The following is a 25,022-nucleotide window of genomic DNA, read 5'->3' as shown; positions in this document are numbered from 1 at the left end:
TTCTTCTCTTCATTCATATACAAGTGGTATCGCTTATTAAACATGTTTGTAGGTGTTTTTAATAATCGCCTTTTAACTTCCCCTTTTCCACCGGCAATCAAGCATGTTTTCATGTTTTAACAGTCATGCCCCTTTCGATAGTATTTCGTTGCATTTAGATAACAAATTCTTTCACATTTTATCTTGGGGCTTTTTGGAAATTTTTCGGTCATTTTTCAGATAAAATGAAAAATCCGTTATTAATTTTTTTAGAAAAATATTCAGCTGATGACCAGATTTTTAATAATGGTATAAAGAATATTATCCTCAATGACTTAGAGAGAATATTACAGTAAATGTACCTTAATCGATAAAAATTCGTCCAGTCAACAGTTATGCCAATGAATCCATGTTTTTATTTTCTCTAAATTCATAAAATGCTTCTATGTAGGAATGATACATCCATTTCTGAAATAAACAAACAAAATATAAAACAATATTTTGTATTATGTCTGAAATATTTTATTGCAAATACTTAATATATACCTAATATTTTTGAGTCTTATGCCGATTGAATGCCTAAAATCGATCGGAAAAAATTATGAAATAATATTTTCCTCATTGCTTAAGCGATCAATAGAATGTCCAATGAAAAACCTCTAGGCATTCTTCAGAATGTCTATTTAAAATACAAAGTTTTCCTATTTCATACTTTCTCTAAAAACTTTTAGCATCCCATAGAATAACGGCACTTCACAAATTAAATAATACAACTGGCTATAACAATGGAAATTAAACATGAGAACTATTTCATTTAAAAAAAGAATTTTTTTTAATAGAGAAGAAAATCAAAACTGATCTTGCTTGCTTTAAATTTATCGTAACTTTTCTCGTTATTTTTTTACTAATTAAAAACTATTTTGCGTCTTATTATTTGCATGTATATCAGATATTTACGCGATGCTTTGATTTAAAAAAAAAAAAAAAAACTTCGTTTTATTTTAGGACGGATATTTGTTTCATATTATCGAATCAATAACAGAATTCAACTCTGTCATTTAGCTATTTTCAGATAGTCTTTTCTACATAGTTTTCTACACATGGTACTGTTTTAATGTTTTTTCTTCGACATTTGGATAAAGGGCAACAGATAGGTAGGATTATTTAAGCTTAGTTCTGAGTTAATTTTATGCTTTAGAGCAGGGGTTTCCAACTTACATGAGGCCGGGGGCAGCAATTAAAAACACCAGTCAAATGGTGGGCTGCAACCAGGGCCGTGCCAACCAGGGAGAGGCAGAGGGCCCCTCTAAAATTTAGATGACGGGGCAAACGATGCGTTTCGCCCCTCCTGAAATTTAGACACTCACAAAAATAAAGTCAAGTAAAATCAGTAATTTAAAAAGAAAAANTAAAAAAGTCTGGCTACTATAAATTAAATGAATTTAAAAAACTCAGATCTAACTGAAATGTAAAATTTAGTACCAAATTTACTTTGAAATCACTTATAAAAAAATTGATGTAATTGGCATATAGCACATGCACAGTTTTTTATTTAAAACTTTAAATCGGTCATAAAATTTGCTGTGAATTTGTATAAGCATAAAAAGAAAAGTTTCCGAAAAAAATGTTAATCGTTGCACGCTTTTCTTTACCGATTATCCTATAGTTGAGGTTAAACGTCGTTTTTAGCGATAAGTTGCCAAATCTTGCAGCTCTTCATTATTGGAGGAAAAGCTTTTGCTCCAAAATAAATGATAAGGGGCTCCGCTCTTAGAGCTGAAGCTACGATTTCCCTCCTCATGACGTCACTGTGTCCACAGATCTCGGAGATCGCAAGCAACGATATGATAACTTTGCATCTTTCTCTTTGTAAAAATAAGTTGGACTTTTTCTGGTTATTAGTTTTCAAACTTTGCGTAATTAACACATTATTTCCGTTCATAAACATAGTTCAAAAAAACTTTCTTGGTTATCATATAAAAAAAAAAAAACATTTCAAACTTATAAAAATGTTTTACTAGTTGGCGAAAATGACACTATAAATACTTTATTTTAAAAAGTTCAGTTTCAACTTTAATTATTAAGAAAAATGAAAGCATATATCGACACTTTTTTTATCTACACATTCTTTTATAACGATAAGTTGAGTTAAATTTAGAATCCTTGATTTTAAAATATGTCGTTAATAGCAATTTGTTCATACTTAATCATTAGGAAACATCAACCTTAAACGCTAATTACTGAAACAAAATAATAATAATAAATAATAATTCCCCTTTTATTGGAAAAAGAAGGAAAGAAGAAAGAAAAGAGCCCAGCTAACTGACGCAGTGTTAGTTATGATCTGTCGAATTTAACTATCTTTAAATCTTTCTAAAACTCGTTAGATATGAAATTCCGATATATCGTCGCGATCAATCACGTGTCTAAACTAGAAAGCAGATTGGTCACATGACTCGTGCATTAAAATTGACCTTTGCTTTAAAAAAAAAAGAAAATGAAGCAATGAAAAGAGTCTGTGTAATATTGCACAGAATCATAAGGAATAACAAACATTTTAAGTGTTTGATTTCATCTAGAAAGCATCAATGCGTAACTTTTTCTTTCGATTTAACTTAGGATTTATATTTTTTTCAGGAATTTAACAAAAACTCAAACATTATTTAAAATCAACAATTTTTGTCAAGCGATGCAAAAAACTTTTATAATTTAATTTTTTTCCAGCAAAAACTTCAAGAAAAATAAAGATAGTATGACACATTTTTAAAATTTTTAAGATTTAAAATAAAATGAAATAAATAATATAAAGTAAATGATAATATTTTTATAAAAAAAACTATTTTATTCTTAGATAAAAGAAAAAAAATATTATTACAGTTTAAGAAATGGATGGGTTATTTTCTTAAGTGAGTAAGTTTCGATATTTCTTCGGAAATTTTAAAATTTTTTGAAGTAACATCTCATACTTGGTGTCAAATGACTCAAAATAAATTTAAAGTTTTTTGAGGAAAAGTCATCTGGAGATCTTAAATTAAATAATTGTTAAATTTCGCATACACAAAAATTAATCTACGTCATTTTTAGTGCTAAAACATAAAGTTTGAATGAAATCGATTCAATAGTTTCAAAGAAACAAAAATTAAACAATAAGATTTTTTTTTTCAATTTTTAAGACTCTAGAAACTATTTGACTGATTTTATTCAATTTTTGTATTTTATTATTTAAAATTATGTAAAATTTTGTATACTATGTAATTCATAATTATTCCAACTGTATTATTAAATAAAATAATGAAAGATAATAAAATTATTAAAAAATTATTTTTATATGGAATTGTTTGGTCTAATTTTATATTTGTGAGCAGAATTTTTTTTGATCTGTTTAAAATATTTCAGAGACGTAACGAAGTATAAAAAAGGAGATTTACACAAAGGGTTTCAAGCAATTAATCGCTCTTCTAATGCTTACCTTTTTTTTTTTNTTTTTTTTTTTTTTGCGACTGCTTTCTCCTCATATTTTGAGGGTCAATAATCCAAATCAGCAAAAAATAAGATTCTGTGTCTGACTTAACTTAATTGATAATTAGCACACATTAAGCACCAAATTTAAATTTCTTGAGATTGACAATTAGTACGAACTATCGTAAGTTATTCAGGTTTTCCTACAATAAATTTTAACATTAGATATTTAACGCTTACTAAAAGAAGGCACTCTTTGAACAATAAAAACCTATACATGTCTCAGATATTTCTATTCAGGTGTGTATATGCAGCATATAAAGCGGTGTATTCAGCTGACATTCCAGAGCGGGATGGTTGTCAGAATACAATCTTCTAGAGTGAATCACATTTAATTATTTTTTTTTTCGAACAAATAGGGTAGAATTGTTTTTAGGAAGATTTCGAAATCAATAAATACCATCGTGTAAAAATTGCAATAAAAAAAGGGTATAGTGAACACAGGAGTTTAAGCTCATTAGGAATATACCATCGAGTGATGAAAAAAGACATAAAATCTTCAAAAATAACCCCAACTATGTAAAAATAAACAAATAAATAAGATAAATTCTTTTCCTTTTTTCTTCTTCCATAAATTTTTTTTCTCTAAATTCTTTTCCTTTCTTTTCCTTTTGTATTCAGCTTATTGATAAATCGGTTTGTAAAATCTTTCACGAACCAATTTATCTTTTGGAAATAATTTAAATGCTGTATTTCATTGCAAATCAAATGGATTTTAATGGAATTATTATATGAAAGCCAAATCCGAACATCGACCTATTGAAGTATTGATAAACTAGTCCCATTTTTGTTTATTCACTGCTAGAAAAATTGAAAAATACATAAATGAATTCACGCATCGTTGAAAATCACGATAAACAAGGAGCATTTTTTATTATTAAAATCGAAGAATTTGCGTGTAAATCCATGTCACGTATTCAAAATAATGTGTATTCCAAAGCATGTATTCGAAAATAAAAATGTTTTGAGAGTTAATCTACATCAAAAAGTGCATAAACAATTTATCTGAAATATTAACCTTCTGCTATCAAGAATTGAGCACAAATGATTACGTGAAAAACCAATGTAGATTATTCAAAACTTTATGCAAAAAAATGTTCTGCGTGCGTAAAAAGCGGTGCGAAAAAAAAATTATTTGCGAAGTTTGCAATTTTTTTGCATTATTTTAAAGAATGTAATTTTTTAAATGGCAAAATAGAAAGTTTGAATGAAGTTGGTCGAATAGTCTTTTAGTTCCAAAATTTAAAAATGATCTAATATTTAAAAGTTAATTTATTCGGGTTCCAAAAGATCAGAAGGCGGCATGAAATTCTTAAGATTTAAAAACTGCTCAAAGTTGAAAGAAGTATTTTAATTTAGAATAGAAGAAAACAATCCGCATAAACACTGTAGAAACTGTGATGAAAGAGGAAAAACTATCCGAATTTAGCGTCGAAACTATAAAATTTGAGTGTTAATTCAAGTTAACTAGCCTTCATACAACAATTAAGGAAACTTACACCCAGTGGTCGGAAGTAGCGCACTACATATAGTTAAACTACCGCAGCCGCTACTTTTTTTGTAGTTTGTAGTGCAGTGAGCTATTTTTTTTCCAAAGTTGTGTAGTGAGTAGTGCGATACAAAAAAACAGTAGTTTGTAGCGATGCCTGGCTACTACCTTTTACGTTAGCATAATAAAGAAACAGGATCAACTAATTTTTCGAATTTGATGAACATTGATGTTATTTCAACAATTATTGATGTTATTTCAAAGAAAGAGAACATATTTTCGATGTACTTAATTTCTGAGAAGAAATGAAAGAGCATTAAACACTTCACGAAATTGAAAATTTCCCAGCATTTCTCAAATTAAGTATTTGCTGTCTGGAAGGGCATACAAAGGCGAATTAAATGAAAAAATTAGAAAAAAATGTTCATTATCTCCGTATTCTCATTAGATTTACATAAATCCGCCAGTTATATTAAATAATTTCTATTCATTTCGATTTTGTTAAGCCTAATGCGAATCGAAATTAATATTCTCTCTGTGTGTTTAATGTCATGGCATGAGAAAATAACTTCTTATGTGCATCATATCTTACTGTAATTATAAATTTCAATGTATTTGAATATCAAAAATGGTGGCCGCTACTTGAGTAGTGTAAAAGAACATATTTGGTGTTTCATTACCCACTTTGGTATAAAATAGTAGTAACACCATTTTCGGTTTTTACAGTGTTTCTACGTTGTATTAAAAATTAAAGTTATGAATTACATATCGTTTTGTAATATTGTTGAAATATCAGTTATACATGATTCTAAAATACGTATTTCCTGCTCTGCTGCAGCTACAGGGTCATTGCATGCATTGACGGAACCGAGAAAACTTTTATAAATCAAATTCTAAAAAATGAGTCGTGTTTCTTTACTAAACTCTAAAAGTAGTTGACAGGAAAAGCTAACAACTACCATTTTTCTGTATTGCACAACTCACTACGCTACTTTATTTTTAGAAAAGTAGTTCACTACACTACAAACTACGAAAAAAAGTACAGTAGTTTCTCTACTTGTAGTGCGCTTACTACTGATTATAATTGAGGTTCATTATAGCAGGATTCAATTTTATACACGTAATATAATTGAAAATTATCCATAAGATTACGTAATAACAATAAAAAACAATTATAAAAAATAATTTTAGAAAAAGAAACAAAATTATTAAAAATCTTTCTTGGAAGGTTAATAATGATGGTTATTTGATTTTGGACAAAGGTCAAGGCTGTGAGGAAATAAAAGGAAAATTTCATTTCTATTTATCAGGAATATAATTATTGAGTATGAATTAAAGAGATCATTTAAATTATATCGTGTACTTGAAAAAGGCAAAAACCACAGATTTACTTCTGCTCAAAGTAGTTCTACGGTTACATTCTAATTTCCAACTCAGGGGTTCTGACGTGGTTGTGTTCTGACACCCTTATGAGATTTCCTCACGGCATATAAATCTGCACTGTAAGTTTTAGTAATCCAAGTCTAAGAAAGGTCATATATTTCAAATAAGATTTCTCGTGAACTATTCGATCGATTTTGTAAAAATGTTTTTTTTTCCCAATTTAAAATGATGCAAAAATGTTAATTCATCCTTACAATTCAAAAAAATATTTCAACTGTTAATAAGTAAAAAAAGGTATATATAATTTTTAAAAATTAATTTTACATGATCTTTAGATTTAATAATTTTATAAATAATTGTTTTCAAAAATTTTCTGATTATCTTAAATTTTTTTAGAGTATTGTGCAAAAATTTAAATTATCATGATGGATCCCAAACTGATGACCATTCTCCAGTTTATACTATTTTGACCCCATTTTTAAAATTGAGGATACTCCTTATATTTCCAAATTCGTCGGAAAAAATTTTTTATTTATTCAGAGCAATTGTGATTTTTTTTTGTGCCGGACTTCGTAACTTAAAATATCGTTTGCAAAAATTAATTAGCAAATCTCAGGTAATTAATTTTTGTAGACGGACTGTATGACTGCTCATAAGTACATAATAATAATCGGATCATTAGAATAAAAGTTATTGGATGTTTTTATTTTGCCCATCTGAAAGTATTAGCATAATGAATTACTGAGAATAATTGCGTTATTTCAGCGTATAAAATAAAAACCAATAAAAGTTGCGAAAGAATCCTCTAGTCTTTAATTTCCTTGAATATTTATTTTAAATACGGAAGATAAATAATAAAAGATGATGAATGGATCGACTATTGATAGTTGTTTTCCTTCTTTAAATGTTACTTCTTTATAATAATAATAAGAAAAGAAAATAATAATCCGGTTTTCAAAGCTGTGAGGTTGATTTGATGAATGACCATCCCCAGATTTTCATTAGCTGTGTATACATACTCGCACAACTTCATCACACACTTTTCAATCGGTCTTTATGCAAATTTATAATTTTAAAATTATGAATTTGTATATTTAAAAAGAAGATTTTGACAAATTTTATGATTATTTTAACGATAGACATATTTTCAGACTTTGAATTCGTATTTATGTAGGGGAAGAGGCGGTGATAGTGTGTTCATTAGTTTTTATAAGTTGGCCAAAAAAAGCTTACACATCCAAACTTTAAATATATCTTTTAATTCATTTATTTAAAATTTGAATGGTTATCTGCATTTTGAATGATAGATCAGCTATCATTAAGTTTTTCAATAATCTTTTCTTTTTTTTTCTTCTTTAAAATTGGTATTTCCGCATAAAAAAGAAGTAGGGGAAATACATCTTAAATAAAAATGGAGCTCATTAAACCTTGAGTAAATAATCTTAAACATAATGACTGCTCAACTTTCTTCACTAAAAATCTCATCTAGTGATAGCAAAGTTTTCATCCATGATTCTTCGTTGAGTAAATTTTATTACCCAATGCATACACGGGAACGATTCGCAAGTTTATGCAAAAAGTCACGTGGTGAAGCTTTTAATGAAATTGTTAAGATTTCTTCGTCGGAGTATTGCTTCCTAAATAATTTTCTGACGCAGATTTGAATTAAATATTAAATACGATTCAACAGGAGGAACAGTTTAAAAGTTAAAAGGTTTTTATGTTTATTTACTATATTTCACTACTATATTTACTATATTAGAGTATTTATTATATATAAGTATTTATTATATATAAGTATTTATTATTTACTATATTAGAAGTACTATATTTCACTTGTGCTTACGTACGTTTTTTACACTGCATTAAAAATATCTTAGGGAAATATGAATAGGGTCATAAAAGACGACGAAGTTGAAATGCTTAAAAGTAGGTGCATGCATACTCTCATTAAGTGATGGACTATTTCCTTGCTTTTTTTTTCCCACGCGGAATCAATCAAATGAGACTAATCGATAGAATAAATGATTTTGAAGTGACGAGGGGTTTTGAGTCAAAAGGTACAGTTTTGTACTTCGCACTTATTAACCAATTCATATTGCTATTCGGACAAATGAAGTATTGTTCACAAGGTTGGATTATTGTAGGATGGGGTCTGGGAATGATTTGCAGCTTATGGCCCTACCTATGACGAATTTACCACAATTCACCTATATTCAGAAATATTGAAACTTTTCATAAAGTGCAATTTCAGTTAAGTTTTTTTTTTAAATTCAAAAAGAAAAAGATTTTTGAAATTTTGATTTTTTTCAAAAATAACTAAATTAAACATTAAAATAAGATTTAGTGTCTATGTCATCAAAACATCCTGCATCAGATTACTAACTCTTAAGAAGTAGAAATATGCAAATTTTTGAAATCGAAGGAAACAAATTAGAATTTTTTGTATTGACTCAACTTTTTACATTTTTGGTAACAAAAAATTAGTTATAAAACCAATCAAAAGAAGATAATCGATGAAATTAGGGAGGTGGAAGAGAAGTAAAAGGAAACAAGAAGACCAAATACTTTTTTAAAATTATATTTTTTGAATTTCGCACTTAAAATGCATAATACATTTTTAATGATTTTAAAGGAACATCGAAAAACATTACACTAGAAAATACCGACTCAATTTTTAGAAAATCGAAAAGATCAATTTCACTTAAGTAAACTTTAGAGGTCCCTTATGAAAGGACTTAAAAATTTGGGGGCCTGGGGCTACAACCCATGGAGTCCCCCTCTTGATCCAGCCCTGAATGTTTTATTATCTGTTAACACTTAATTTTAGAGTTACTCTGTATAACAGGTTTAATGGTTCAGAATTGTACTGTTTTTAAAGTGTACTCACCCTATTTTGGAAGATGAAGAGCCATGCATTTATTGAAAGTAAAGGAACAGAAAATTATGCAAGGACATATAAAAGAAAAAGAGAAGAGAGAAAGGGATAAAGAAAAAAACTTCAGAGATTTTGGTATGAAAGATGCTCTGATAATCGAAGCTGTACCGTATTAATACAGAATGTGTTGATTACATTGGATGAAGTTCAGACGAAAGATTCGTCCGCCATCACCTCTATTCAGTTACACTGATTCGTTAAAACAGAAAATAGTCTTAAAATTCGGACCTTGACTCCAAATGATTATCAGGAGAGCGCATATAAGGAGAATAAATGATGATTCTCAGTCATTCCAACACATAATATTCCCTTCACAGCAATTCTTCAGTTGCCGCCACCCAACACACTCACCCCACTTCTGTATGTAGAATTGACCTTTTCTGATTCATCTTTTACCATAGAAAATTAAATAAATAATAATTTCAGAAATATATATATATATACATATTTTTATCATTTAAAGCCCTTAAAAAAGGCAGGATTTAAGGCAGTACTACCAGTACAAGGCATTGCAGGATTTAACCAGTCAACGTTAAAAAATTTTATTGTTGCCCGCTAAGAGGATGGGGACGTTGATTGTTTTACATTTTAGATTGTTTGGCTTTAATTTTAAATGAAAAAGGTAATAAAAAATAATCTTTGCAATAACGTTTCGGTAAGAAAACGTTTTCAGCTCACGAATGCTTTCCTAATCTATTCTAGTTTTACCGAAGCAAATTTACAGAAGGTAGAAAGCATCATAAAATAAAAATAAATAAAACAAACTAAAACATAAAGACACGCGGAGAATAATGCTAGAAAATAAATAAGTAAATAAATAAGTTATATGATTAATATTATCAGATTACGAAAGAGTGATTTGAATACTATTCATGATTTTATGAGTCAGTATGATGGATAATAAGTAAATGAATGTGCTACATTATTTGCACTTAGTATATAGTGTTGATCTAGTAGTGCGTAGAGGAAAGCTGAGGGGCCGGTGGTCCGACGTTAAGACCACTAAATTGTTATAAATATTACTATTATTTTAATTGCATGGTGTGTTGATTACGGTTGAAACGGTCAAATATTTCGAAAAATTTGCATTGGATTGAAAAAATTGAAAATTTATGAATTACAATATTAAATACAATATTTCTTTAAAAGCTTTCAAAGATACCTCCTGAAGGCAATTTTAAATTAAAACTCATATTTTTTTTATATTGCAGATTCGTTTACGCAACTTGTTTCACAGATGGTGCTGCAATCGCGACAACTGTTTACAAATTGTTAGGTGTACACATATCAGTGAAACCAATCACGATAAGAACATAAAAAGAAACATGTTTCAAATTGTTTTGATTGATTATTTTAAAAATTTTGTCATAGAATTTGGAGAGCATAGACCAGCATTGTCCAGAATGCCCACACACATCTCGGAGTTACCATTTTAAGGAATTAGAGGGTTCAGGTGAAACATTATGGTGCTCTAGGTAGGTGACCGGATACTTTAGCCCAGATACAGAGCCAGAATTAGAGTAGTGGTTCTAACCTTTTTAGTGGCGAGAGCTACCCATTTTGCAAAATAAATTTTTGTGTAGCTCACTAACTACTAAATGAACAAGTAAAAAAACATAATGAAAAATAAACACTCCTTATTCCATACATATATAGTATTCCTAATCCATGTCTTTCTTATGGGTCAAGGAGAGTGCGTCTACTTCTCGCTCGGACAAATTGATATGAAACCCTTGAAAAAAGTCCTAGGCTCAGTATCACTAGGGACCCAAGAGTTAGGGACAGCTTAATGAGAGCATTGGAACACGATTAAAATGCCTAAAACTTGCATTATAACTCACCGAACACATAATTAACCATTATTTACGCATTAGAAAGGACTTACAAGGATTCGCAGTAATACCTCCTAACTTTTTCGAAACATCTCTTTGATTCGATAACAGCTGTGGATGTGAAGGGGGGGGGGTGAGTCACGCATTTTCTTGAATAACCCTTTTGTGTTTAGGCAGATAACCTTGATAGTAAAAGGTCAACAATAAATTAAAAGTATGAATTATGAAATCAACTAGAAGAACATATTAATCTTTTTGATAGAAAAATGTAAAAGATTGATTGCACAACACTTCCTACTCGAAAGTAAACGAACAAAAACGAAATTAACTCGTTCGTGCGGTTCAAACCAAACAAACAATGAAGAAGATCGCGAAAAAAAAGCAACTATTTCCACTCCAGTTAGTGATGGTTACCTTTTAATAATATGCGTTTTAGCTTGTTTTCTTTTTCTATTCTTTTTCACATTTTATTTGAAGGACTTTAAAAGCAAGAAAACCAGTTTGCTTCTCGATGACTTCTAACCTTTTCTCTATACTCAGAACAATTTCCATAATTCCTTCAGAACACAGAGATAATTCGGAATGCGGTTTCATTTCCTATACTTGACGGGAGAGAATTTTTTTTTAGAATCAGGCTCAGAAAAACTTAACAAATGAGTAGGATAGTGAAATTTTCAATAGTTATTCACATATTGCAAAGAAACCCCCTCTATCTAAGTTATCAATTTATGCACCCATGCAATGTTGTTTCCGCGTTTTCCGAAGAAAAAAAAATTCGATAATTTTTGAGAGCCAATTCATTACCACTCCATTAGCACAAAATGTTCATCTTTTGTTCGCTCAATAATAAGACTTTAAAGAAGATGAGGCAAAATATGGGTACTGAACTCAGTGGCGTGCAGAGGTGCGCAGTGGCGTGCAGAGGTGCGCAGTGGTCTAGAGCAAATTCCTTCATTAGATGACTTTGAAAACAGGGAAGTAATAATGTCACCACTGGAAATGTGCAAAAAAAAAAAAAAAAAAAAAAAAAAAAAAAAAAAAAAAAAAANGACTATATATAAATAAATAATATATATAAAAAAATAAACATTAGAAGAGATGTATATTTTTAAAACTCTAAATCCGTATTTTGAATTCATTTTGGTTTAAAGGTATGCGAAAATTATTCTACAGTTAAAATTCAATGTTTTCAGTAAAATTGTCCTAAAACTTTAACTATAAAATATATTTAGGATAAAACTTATTTGAGAATCACATTTTGTTTTTCATAGAATATTCTGCTTCAACCAAATATTTACCCAAATAAAAAAAATTAATTTTATAACAAAAATAATGTTTAAGTTTGAATATCGATTGAAAAGCTGGGATTGATGACCAATTCTCTCTCGTAGCATGTCACTTATTGAACTAATATTAACAGATTAAAAGGAAGAATTTGCTCAGCGATATATGCATTTTAATATTGTAAAGCAAAAATAACTGTGCACGTTTACTTAGCATCGATTACAATTTCCACCAAATAGCAGGTAAATATTGATATGATTGGTAAATATTAATATTAAAATGATAATATTAATATTAATTTTAAATTAACAATTACTAAGCAATTGTTAATTTCAAACTATATATTTCTGTTTTATGATAGAAAAAATGGTAGACATTTCCAAATTACTTCTTTGTATTATAACAATTGATGAAATAAATTTTAATAAAATATCTTTGCACAAAATATTGAAATTATGAAAACCATTATAAGATAAGAACTACCTATCAATATTTCTCATTCGCACACGCATAAACATTTTGTGACCAAAATTTTTTTAAATGATTATTCTGAAACTAGAAAGTTATTACAATTGATGAATTAAATTCGTTCCTATATAATTTTAACTAATGAGTGACTTAAATAAGTTTGGCTTATAAATTTATATATAAAAAAAAGATATTATAAATTCATTTATTATTTTCGATTTTTCGAAGACTGTCGTTTAGCCATTTTCAATAGCTCTGTTAAACATAGGCTAAAAAACCTCAACAGTGATTAATTAAGCTATTAATTTAAAAAATTTTCCTATTATTTATTCGAGTAATATTTTTGTCCACTTAAAACTAAAAAAATTGTCATAAGAGATTAAAATCTATCAAAAAGACCTGATTTCTAGTTAACCCGAGTCTTAGTCGAGCAAATGTTTTCTCTATTCTGTAACACATTGCTACAATAAATAAATAAATATAAGAAGAACCATCACTATACGAAAAAAAAAAGAATGAAAGCATATANTAAAAAAATAGATAAGTTTATAGGGACTAACTGTCAATGAAATTGTTTGGCATTTAAAAGCATTTAAAGAAGCAAATACATAAAATGACATAATTCACTTATCTAATATGAATCTAGTTATTTCTAATTAGCATTTTCCAAAGTTTTAATCAACCTTAAAAAAAACTATATATACGTTAAAGAACATTCTAATAAAACTTATTGTATTGAAATGAGTTCAACGGCAATTTTCTCCAAATGTCCGATAAATGTCTCTAAAATAATTCACATGGAGGTCTAATTTGTCGTTTGAAATATGTTTGGAGAGTCACAAAATAAGTAATGAAAAATAGTTTTTCGCATCATTTAATAAAAGTTTAGTCGTACTAATTTTAATTTTCTATGCGTGGTATTGAATATAGACGCGTGTTAATTAAATGGAATAACTGAAAGTTATGTGGTACAAAAACTTTCAAATTTGAATGCTGAAATCCCAAATTTAAATGTTGTGCTGTGCTTTGCATTCATGCATTGACAGTATAATTGCTCTTTCGCTGTATAATTGCTGTATTTTGCTCTTTTACAACTGATTTTATTTAAAATTTTAAAATATTTAGATATTTAGTATTTAATATAATATTTTGTTAGTTCTTACTTTCTCTGTTTTCTTCATTTATTGGGTCTCAGCATTTTCATCTCTTAGTTGATTTTGTTTATTAATATTATGATAACTACAGGCATTTTATTGCAAATGAATATAACTACAACTACTTTTTTTAATGTAGCGACAACAATCTACTTTTCAAATTTAGTTACTATTTCATTACTTTTAAAAGACGAACTTTACTAAAGAAAGTTACACCCATGTTCGAAGAAATTTGGTTATTTAAACATGAGGAATTATCACGAATTATTTATTCATGGTTGCATGAGCCAGTTCATTATTCTAAACCCTTTTTAACGCTCTTTTAACCTTTCATTTTTTATGCCTTTCTCGACAGCGAACATTTAAACATTATCATGACATGCTAAGAAATTTTCAAATATTTGTGATTGAGAAATGTTCTTCCATTTTCTCTACGAAATTAAATACATCAAAAATATGTTCCATTGCACTGAAATAGTTTCATGAGTCTCACTTTTAAAATCTTGCTGCATCAATCTCATTAATACTCGGACATTGCGTCCATTGACCGATCTGCGACTCATCAGATTCGAAAAATAAGTTTGAAGCTTATTTCTTTATTGAACTAACGATAAGCTCGGAAACTACCGTTATTACTACTCACTGCTTTACTTTTTTTAATGTAGCGCAATACACTACAGACTATGAAAAAAAAAAAAAAAATAGCGACTACAGTGTTGTTTGGCTACTTGTAGAGCGTAACCTCCGAACTCCGACTACTGATTCTATCAAACTAGTTCATACAAATAAAATAAAAAAATCTAAACAGACGCTTATTATGAATCTATAAAAAGAAATTGAGCTTACATTTGTTCCATTTATTACATTTTAAAGTAAATAATTAGTAGCAGAAGAAAAAAAAATCGAGGTCATAATCCGAGATTTTTATTAAATGCCATTAAATAAGGAGATAAGGCGGGGAGAAATTTCCACGAATGATTTTAACAGTTGGGAAAGTGTTTTTTTTTCTCGACAAGGACGAATTTAAATCTCCATGTGACGGTTGTTTACAGAATTCTAGAGAGTTCACTTCATATGGTAAAACCCAGGCTATTGACATCTTTAAGACTCGACACTTGAATATAAAACAGATGTTTCGAGAATTAAGAAAAAATACTAGGCGAGAAGAGGATTTTTTTCAAGAATGCAGTTTTAATATTCAAAAGTATTTTATTTATTTATTTTGGAGATATACTTTTTAGAAAAACATTTTCCTAGCCTTAAAATGATTATTTAGCGTCGAATTTAAGCAGTTTAAATAAACATGTTTTTTCCATCACGCATGTAACAACGGTTCACAGTTTTTCGAAACTAGTTTTTCCAGCTCTATGACTTTCTTACGAAACAGTGGAGTCGGAAGAAAATTTTGCAGAAGGAGTCGAAAACCTGAAACTTTGTTCGACTCTGACTCCGGTTAGTTAAAAGCTAAGTTCAATAGATTAAAAAGGGGAATCCTATGGAAATTATTTATATAAATATTAAAAATTTCACGAACAAAAATATTTCTGTACTGAATATTACGACAATTATTTAAAATATAACCGCCTTAACACATTTCAACGTTTTTGAGCCAATATTTAACCGAACTATTGATAAAGAATGCCAAAAAAGTCAAGATAAATAAACGTATTATAAACAACAAAAAATAACTAATTTTAATTGATAAAATCAAAAACCAAAGTTATTTAGCGTAGTTAAGTAGAAAATATGCAAATGAATATAATATATAATTTAAAATAGTCTCCTAGCTCATGAGTATTCATTGAACAATTTTTAACCGAAGACTCATGTGAACATTGAGATATTGATGTGTAATTCGTTTCTTAAACTGGTTATTATTTCAATATTTTGTGCAAAATAATACTACAAAATGCGACTTTAAATAAAATGCCTTTTATTTTCATGAAAAATAGAAAAATCTAATTTGAAATTACAGCACATATTTAATATTAACATTTCCAGGGATTCGGTGAAAATTTTAACTGAGTATAACTAGAAGTAGAACACTTCAATCCACAACTCTGAGTTGAATGAGAGGTTGAAACAGAGTAAAACTTTAGAGAAAAAAAATGAAACCATAAAATGAAATTGTGTCGCAAGAAAGAGGAAACTTATTGAAGCATGGATAAACGAAGCTAGGTGTGACGCAAAGAAAGTTTGTGAAAAAGTCAAAATGATGCACTTCCCTTCAAGCTTCAGTAATTTTCTGGTTGAACATTAAATAAAGGAAACTTACTTAGTTCATCACAAAATATTTAAAAGATATATAAATTTTCAGAAATGCTTCAGAGGACACACATAAAAGCACAATTCGCAAAATAAAAAACGAACCACCCTGGATAACTTTTGATGTTCGGATCTTCAAGTTCTAGAACTCAATCGTAAAAGTTTGAGAGGGTGATCTCAAATATACTAATCAACTAGTGCAGGCGATAATTTAAGTTACAAAACCAGACACAAAATCTCTGAATAAACATACCAATTTTTCGACGGATTCGGATTTCTCACCACCAAAATACAGGAGGTATCTGGGAAATAGGGTCCTCATAGTTTGGTCAAAGAATATATAAGTGAGATTATATATTCTTTGGTTTGGTCAAGAGAACGGTCCAACATTTAGATCCCTTAGTGTTCGTTTTATTTTTTGCGTATTAAATTTTTTTTTGAACACAACTATAAAATTCACGTATGCAAAGATAGTTTCCACGCAAAATATAAGTTTTAATATTTATTGTTTCTTATTATTTTATTTAATAATAGTAGAAAAAATTTGGAATAGTAAGGTATGCAATTTTTTCCATCATTTTAACGAATGCAATTTTCAATACAAAATACAGAATTAGAGCCATATCGGTCAAATAGTTCCTCAGATATCGAAGAAGCTGTTTATTTAAAATTCCTATAAAATCATGAATTATTAGAATACTCAGAAGTTAATGACATATATTTCTTAAAATTAATAAAAATAATCAATGTAATTTCATTATCATTATAATTTCAGATTTATTTTGCACTGTATATAAATATTATGTTTGTTCGTAAACATAATTATGTTGCATTATTGGATCAAAAAACTCAAGTCCTTTTAGTGGTAGTCAACGTTTTATACAATACTTTGCATTCACTTCCTCTGAGAAGTCAATAAAATTCTAGAACCCCTGAAACGTGCTTTGAGAAATGTTCATAATAAAAATTTTTGAAAAAAGAGAGCACCATTAATGCTTAGTCACTGGACGGTAACACTATTTACTGTAGTGTTAAGTTATAAATATCTAACCCAACATAGGTCTTTCATTATTCTCTGCGACTTACTTCTTCAATAGCGAAATAACTGAAATTCGCAACACTTTTATTATCTCGAATTTATAAATACAATAAAATATTACAGAGACAGGGAGTGTCATTAATATATCATTTAGATATAAGTCTCAAATTGTTCGATAGCTGTTTAAAATAAATGAAAGCCGGATATCGAATTCAAGAGAATTTTTCCCCCGTGGGTTGCATGAATGAGAACTTTCCCTGTTGGTATAAATGATGACCGTTAAGTATCCTGTTTACTTCGGCCCTTTCACTGTCCCACATACGGGTCACAAACCTCTCACTTCGCATCATTTTTTTTTGTAGCTTTCCTTATAGCTAGAAATCATATTAAAAAATCGTATATTTTAAGATTTATATCTTTTTTAAGTCTTCTTGTTGACCGCTGAAAGAAATAACAGGTTGGAATGAGACCCATTTCAAACCGGTCACGCGTCTACTAGAAGTTTCAGCGATAAAAAATATTTTACGATGATTTGCATTCCCATTATTCAAACTAATGAATGAGTGAATGAGGCAAAATCATGCTTAGTTTTCAAAAATGATGGGCTATATAAATGAATAATTGCGATATTCCCCATTGTTTCCCAAATGCATGGTGATGAAAACGAGCACAATTTTTCTCATTACAAAAGATAGATGTGAATCAATAAGTTCATATAATCAGTAAGTTAAAACTAAAATAATTTTGGTTATAATGTTGTTTGAATCATAATAGCTCAAAATGGTTTTGAAGATAAAATCTTGACTCCGAAACTCTTACATGCATTGCATCTAGGAATATTTGTTTTTACAAAAAGATGTTTCTGAATTTTCCATATTCTATTATATATGTTACCGTGAGTGACAGAAATTTAGAGAATGTCGACTTTCATAGGTGAATGTCCGAAATATTTGTTATATCCGATTTGATATTTATCTATTCGTTGATATTGTTATATTTATTCGATATTTAAATGTCTGCTGAGGATAGATTAGGAGAAACATCAGTGTTCGGTGTACCGGTTAAATGCATACTGGGAAGTGGCACTTGACCTTAAGAAAACATTGATGTAGGGCATACCGGGCAATGGCACTTCACTAGACCTGGTATATATTTCGGACATTTACCAAAGCGACTATGTGATTGTCTACACCGGTGGAAGACAACAACCACCTATTTCGGTCATGCACAGTAACGTAGACAATAGTAACTTTCAGAGTTAATTGAAAGTGATAATTCTCAAATAATGCTTTACAATTTTACGTGGACATGTGGATTCCAACTGTATAGCGCTGTCGCCACTGGCCACACATCGACTAAATCTAATAAATGGCGATTAAAAAATACTCTTTCAGTCGTCACCCGATGGCTTTCCTTTTCATAGAAAATACACCACATTTCATAATTATTACTTCTTTTTTAAATAAATATGGAATTATTATGAACATTTCATAATATTCGGAAAAATACTTATTTCACGCTTTTTTTTAAAATTTTTCTTCGTTTTATTCTGAACCCTGTATGGTATTGTTTGGTATGGTATAGTGCTCGATATGGTATTGTTTACCAAATCGAGAAATTTCTTCAAAAAAATTGCTTACAGTATTAATTTAAAAATTTTCTTGATGGCTTAACATTAATAATATTAAACATTTTCTTAATGGATTAATATTTCTAATTTTTGAAAAAATGGCCACATGTTTTAAAACGTGGTCACTGTTAAAAATGTTATATCTGGCCGCTGACCAGTAGCAAAATTTCCCAATATTGCCCCCTATTCGAAAGTGCACATCCTCCCGCTGTCATATCATTATATGTAGAGATAAGAAGTCACAAAACACTACGCAAAGAAAGAGTAAGGAATTCATGATTAGGCTATGTACATATTGCCAAGGTTATCATTCTCTCTTAATATATATGCTTTAGGAATTTTAAATGTGTTGGTGATGGAAATATAATAGCAGCTATCTTATAAAGTCTAAACATTACATTAATATTACAGTTTAAACATTTATCTTTCAGCGGTACTCAAATATTATGCAAATGTTTTAGAACTTAAAAAGACGATCTATTTATATAATTAGATTAACTTTTCAAAGGTTTTCAAAAAAAAGAAAATTATTGATTGTCATTAAGAAAAGGATTGTATACATGAAACGAAGTCAGTCGGGACGAGCTGGAAAAAGCACATCAGTCTTTATTTTGTCATTATGGTGACGAAACAAGAGAGCATGCATCCAAATCACACAAAAAAAATTGAAGTACTTCACTATAAATGTGAAGGAAAATCTTCCAAATTTTTCCCGATGACCTCTTATAGTCACATGCAAAGAAGGGCATTATTCGTTCAAAATATTGGTGGAGAGATTTCTTCGGTTCCCATACACTTGTTTAAAGGAAAAACCTTAAATGTTAAATTTAAAATGTTGATGTTTTTTTAAATCTAAATTTAGAGCTAAAATGCCGAATATGAATTCTAATTGTGGTTGGTTCTAATGCCACTTGCTACACGGGCAAGCCTGCTTGGTGAAACAGAGCAAATTTAAGGCAGAGTGTGCGTTTCATTCTAATTGTGAGAACGCGTACCGTTTTAAATCATAAATTATTAAGAAAGAGAATTTGGATAAAGAAATGACATAAAAAAAATTTTAAAAGCTTTTTATGTTATATATATATATATATATATACACAAAGAATAATTATAAAATAAAATAAAATAGAACATTTTTTTTAATGGGAAACGTAAAGGTTCTCTTTAGGACTCATTCCTTTATTGTGGCAAATGCAATATTTCAAAATGAAGATTAATTATCGTAAGAGATAAAAATGACTAAAAAATAAAAGTGCAATTGTCCTCGATCTCTTCAGTAGTGCGAACAAACAAATTTGTAAAGGAAAAAAAAAAACTACTAATGCAATTATGTATTAAATATTCAAGTAATAGAGCGACGCCACATCTCGCTGGGACAAGAGAATCATCTCGAAATATTGATATTAAGCTCAAAGATTTACCTTATAACTTAGATTTTCGACGACCAGTATCTAACGCCTATCCACGGCCCATCAATCACTTTATTAAATGATAGGAAATTTATACTTATAGGAATGTTATGCTTATATCGACGTATCTTATTTAGAATTTGAGATGGCTAGCTCGTTTTCGAATCAGGTGATTAGAGTGGTCAGTATTACAACTACTCGAGGCTCGCACTGACCATAATAGTGCTGATGCCCAGTGGTGGTTACACGGCTCGACTTCCCTTGCCGTCGGACTGAGAATAAGAGATTTTTATCCGCATAAAATATTACGTGAAGGTGGTTAGTTTCACTCATAAAACTTGTTCTAATAATTTTTACAGGTATTCCCTCATCTTCTAGATTTCGTTTAAAATTACAAGGTTGTAAGTTGAATAGTTCAATGCCGATTACGAAATTAAATAAAAGGAAACCGATTTGAGTTATCAAATAAGGCTAATTAATACTCGAAATTTTACTTATACACCAATTAAAATTTATCTAAAACAAATGTTGAATCATTTGTTTTATGCAAGATAAAATATTCTGCCATGATTTTTATTTTTAAAATTATTCGTAATATTTAAAATGATTAAACTTTATGTATTTATAATTCTCCCAAGTACACAAAGCATTTATTTTTAATGTGTTGCTAAAAAAAGTAACTAATATATCTTCTTTCTCTCTATTATGCGATTTAAAGTGCAAAGAATAAAGAAGGGTGGATGCCCTAAGTGACCGCTAAGAATAAGGACGGGCGGGACATCATAGTTTTAGGCATTCATCTTAATCAGAACTGAAAATTAAAAGGAGGGACAACCCCCTCCAGCAAGGGCGTCAATCTTTTAGCATAACAGTGACTACTGTCATCTAAACTGGAACCCATTATTCATTTCTTTCAAAATATATAATTCACATAAATGCTCTTTTTTTATTCTTCACTTTTATTAACAAAATACAACCCTTTCTTATGGAATTGCTGAACATTTTATAAGTTAAGCGAGCAAAACATTTATATAAAAAAGGTGTGCCCCACGTTGAGATAGGATAAATAGTGTGAATACGCGACATTGTTTCACACCTCCTTCCATTGAAAGATTGAAACGTGCTTCTCCAGCTAGCAACACTGAAACATGAGCGACGAAAATGCAAATAAAAGATCTATTTCGCACTTCAATTAGAGATTTCGTTCTCATTGACTAACGTTGCTTTCGTCAAAAAGTAAGGAGTTTATCCCTATTGATCGGCACCAACATCTGTTCATCAAGTCCTGGCAGAGCAACGGTGGATATCACGGGCAGAACTGATGTCTTATGGTGCATGGCAAGGCATGGGTAATGAGTGGTTCGGGTCAAATTGGGTTCGGGCCAAAAGTGATACATTTTAAGACGTTTGCCTTTGAGCATGTAGGTGAGTACAACCTACATGCTCTAGGACATTCAGAGCTACTGCTTGCCTCATCCATACGTAGCAGCACCAGGATGGGAAGACCTTTCTCCAAAAAAGTATTTTCAGTTTGACTCGAGGAGCAAATTGCAGGACAGAAACAGTCTACATACAATCTTGTGCTAATAGAAAAACGGTCCCTAAAAGGCATTCCGAGTTTCAGTTTAGGTTTCTAAGACTTTGTATTTTTTTACCCAGATAATCTACTACTACAGTGAAACTTCAAGAAAAAAAACCACTTCTATTGACTTCCACTTTTGGGAGGCACGGAATATTTTTCCTCAGTTGAAGAAAAACTTTAGGAGAGAAAACTCTCCCAGCCACCGATTAAAAATCTACACCCAATGCAGAAACACGAAAAAATATCAAAACAAAAAATATTAGCAAAACAAAATAAGTAGATTAAAATGAATTCAAAGTGTTTGTGTAAGGCTCTTATTGAGAGAGAGATACAACCTCATGTTTTCAGTCAGAGTGCACTCATTTATTTACTTTTAGAACTGAAAATTAAATTAGAAATTTTTTTTTTTTAAAAAACCAAGCATTGCAAATAAACAAACATCTTCTCATCTTTAAAGCTTAACTAATTTTTATCATACAAAATTAAATGCAAACTTAAACAAAAAATATAATTTATTTTATTTTATTTAAAATAGCTTTATCATTCATAATTGGTAATTTTGCTTTTACACATAATTTTATCAGTTGGGTTCATTTTTATAGTCGCTAAATTTTATTCAACTTTTCTGGAGGCCAACAGAATTTCCGCCCCAAGACACTAAAATTAAAATCGTTTGCGAAAAATCATACACCTTCGATAACGATTTTGAAGTCAATTGGAAGTAACCTCTAATAACGACCTGCCTCCATCAACGACCCTTTCACTCACGAGAAGTATAATAATAAAAGCATAAATAATATATTTGTTATTATAATAATGATAGTAAATATAATTATAAAAAAGAAAAGTAAAATGCCAGCCTAAATGGAAATCTCAAAATATGAAAATTTCTTTTTTTATAACACTAAAATCATGAAAAGGTTATATCTTAATAGAAACTTTCATTAAGTATTTCCGATCCAATAAATTTTTAATTCGAAACAAAATAACCGAATTTAAAAAATAAAGAAAGGTGCCTTCCCGGATTCTCTAAGTTGATTAAAGTACTTAAAACATTTTAATGGGATACCTGCAAGTGATGTAGTGGGGGTATCTCGATTCTGAATCGTGGCATTTGTTTACGTTAGCAACTGTTCCTTCCATTCTACTTCGAGTAAGACAAGCCCGTCAACCATCAATACTCTTAAACGATACATTCTACATTCTTACACAAAGATTTCCATTATTTGACTCTACATTTATTACTTAACACAAAGACAGACATTAAGTCATGTGGAAATCTAATGATGCATCGAAGTTGCCAGGTACACAAAACGAAAATATATCACGGTTACAATAAAATATACAAACAAATAAGAAATCTAAGTAAATTAAAAGGCGCACAAGAGAAATAATTATATTTCAATACATTCGACGTGTGATACAACCCTGTACTTAATTAACTTCACGTTAATTAGCATTCTGATTTGTGGAGAAACGTAGCTCGACTTTAACACGCCATTTTGCTCATAAGCGATTAGCCGGTGCCGACGTCATAGGTCAGATGTGTTGGTCTTTTTCTTCTTGAAGGGCAAGTACCCAATCACAACTAAAACCCTAATTTAGCTTATTTTTATTTGGTTCGAGCTAGTGAAAGCACCAAAACCGAAAATTTAGTTTTTAACCAGAAATAATTTTTCAAACATGTAAATTATGATCGTTCTCTAGTTATGTTAGCATGTTAATGAATTTTGTTAACAAAGTAGGGGGATCCACCAAAAGAAGATGGATCACTTAGGGTTCCATAGCAGGAAAAAAAATTGGAAACCACTACTTACTTGTGACGTTACCTATTGAAAAAATATCTTACTTTGGATACTTAAGCAACGTATCAACACATATTTTTATTATAAATTGACAGAATATAGAAAAGTTTAAAATCACAAAAATTGAGTAGAGAAAAATGTACAATTATTTACTTTTCAAACAATGCCAATGAAGAGTTCTGTGGGTCCATTCGACTGTGGTTTTATCGGTTTTTAGGTTAATGCGAGTGCAATACATAAATAAAGCATGCACACTTATTTTTGAAGTTGTTCAATAATTAAATAGTAGATTTAAAATAACATGTTAAAAAGAGAGATAAAGAAATGCAATAATGGCAAAGTAGATTAGAACAGAATGAGCAGGAAACTCAGTCAAGGAACAAGGCCGACGGCTAACTAATGGGTCAGTTACAAAACAATTCCACCCTTTTCCTTTTATATTGTTGAATTATAAATGATTGTCATATTATTGCGCACAAGTAATGAATGTTCAAAACAGTTGCTTTCAATCCCATTTCAAGATCATTGGCAATAGAAAAAAGTAAGGAATGGCGGAAGTGTGGAACTATTCGAGATTGGAACAATGAACTAAAGTCAAACAATCGTTTTCCAGGTTTCCTTTCTCTTAAGATAGAGTAGAAAGTAAAAGGGCGGTGATTTGCCAATGATCGATTATAGTTTGGATTGAGAAATTATTTTGCTTTGGTAATTTTGAAGGTAATGTCAAATGATGCATTGAGAGCCGTGTTGGATCAAGGGATAGAGTGTTCGCCTAACAATGAGTTGACCCGGGTTCGAATCTCAGTCATGGCTGGTCTAAACGAATTCCGCATCCGGCTCGCACCGATCACAGTCCTGATGTAAAATATCCTCAGTTTTTGACGGATCATGGGTTACAGTCTACTTGCTGTCAGGCTAACCGTGGGAGGTTTCCGTGGTTTTTCTCCCTATGTAACGTAAATGCAGGATAGTTCCATCAAAAAGTTCTCCAGGAAGGCAAATTTCTCCCAATACTTCATCCAGGAGTTCCATTGTCTCCTGGATTGTGTTCAAAATGACAAGTCTTCTGAGTTGAGCATGGGTAGTCGTAAACCCTAAAATTGGGTCGGCTGTTCAACGACGATTATGAAATAAAAATGATGCATGGACAATCGTTAAGACACGGTTCCCAGCAGATCACCGAAGTCAAGCATCACTGGCTACGGTCAGTGTGCGGGTGGGTGACATGTCCAAAAATTTCCCGTAG

The 25,022-nt window shown here is 30.0% G+C and overlaps 1 protein-coding gene across 3 annotated transcripts in view; it reads right to left on the bottom strand.

Annotated features, from left to right (window-relative positions):
- LOC107446715 (protein toll) overlaps positions 1 to 25,022 on the bottom strand; it is a 52,103-nt gene that overhangs the window by 11,785 nt on the left and 15,296 nt on the right. Inside the window, exons 1-2 of one of the 3 annotated variants that reach the window (XM_016061432.3) lie at positions 9,261 to 9,417; positions 342 to 447 (exon numbers count right to left, since the gene is read on the bottom strand). The exons of 1 other annotated variant lie outside the window; for it this stretch is intronic. The gene's annotated coding sequence lies outside the window, so the exon portion shown is untranslated. Of the gene's footprint in view, positions 1 to 341; positions 448 to 9,260; positions 9,418 to 25,022 lie in introns of those variants that run through there. One more of the 3 variants, XM_016061431.3, reaches the window with a different exon arrangement.

The sequence above is a fragment of the Parasteatoda tepidariorum genome, chromosome 3, assembly GCF_043381705.1.
Source record: "Parasteatoda tepidariorum isolate YZ-2023 chromosome 3, CAS_Ptep_4.0, whole genome shotgun sequence".
Taxonomy (NCBI): domain Eukaryota; kingdom Metazoa; phylum Arthropoda; class Arachnida; order Araneae; family Theridiidae; genus Parasteatoda; species Parasteatoda tepidariorum.
Note: the sequence above shows the minus strand (reverse complement) of the source record. Positions and strands in the feature narration are given on the sequence as shown.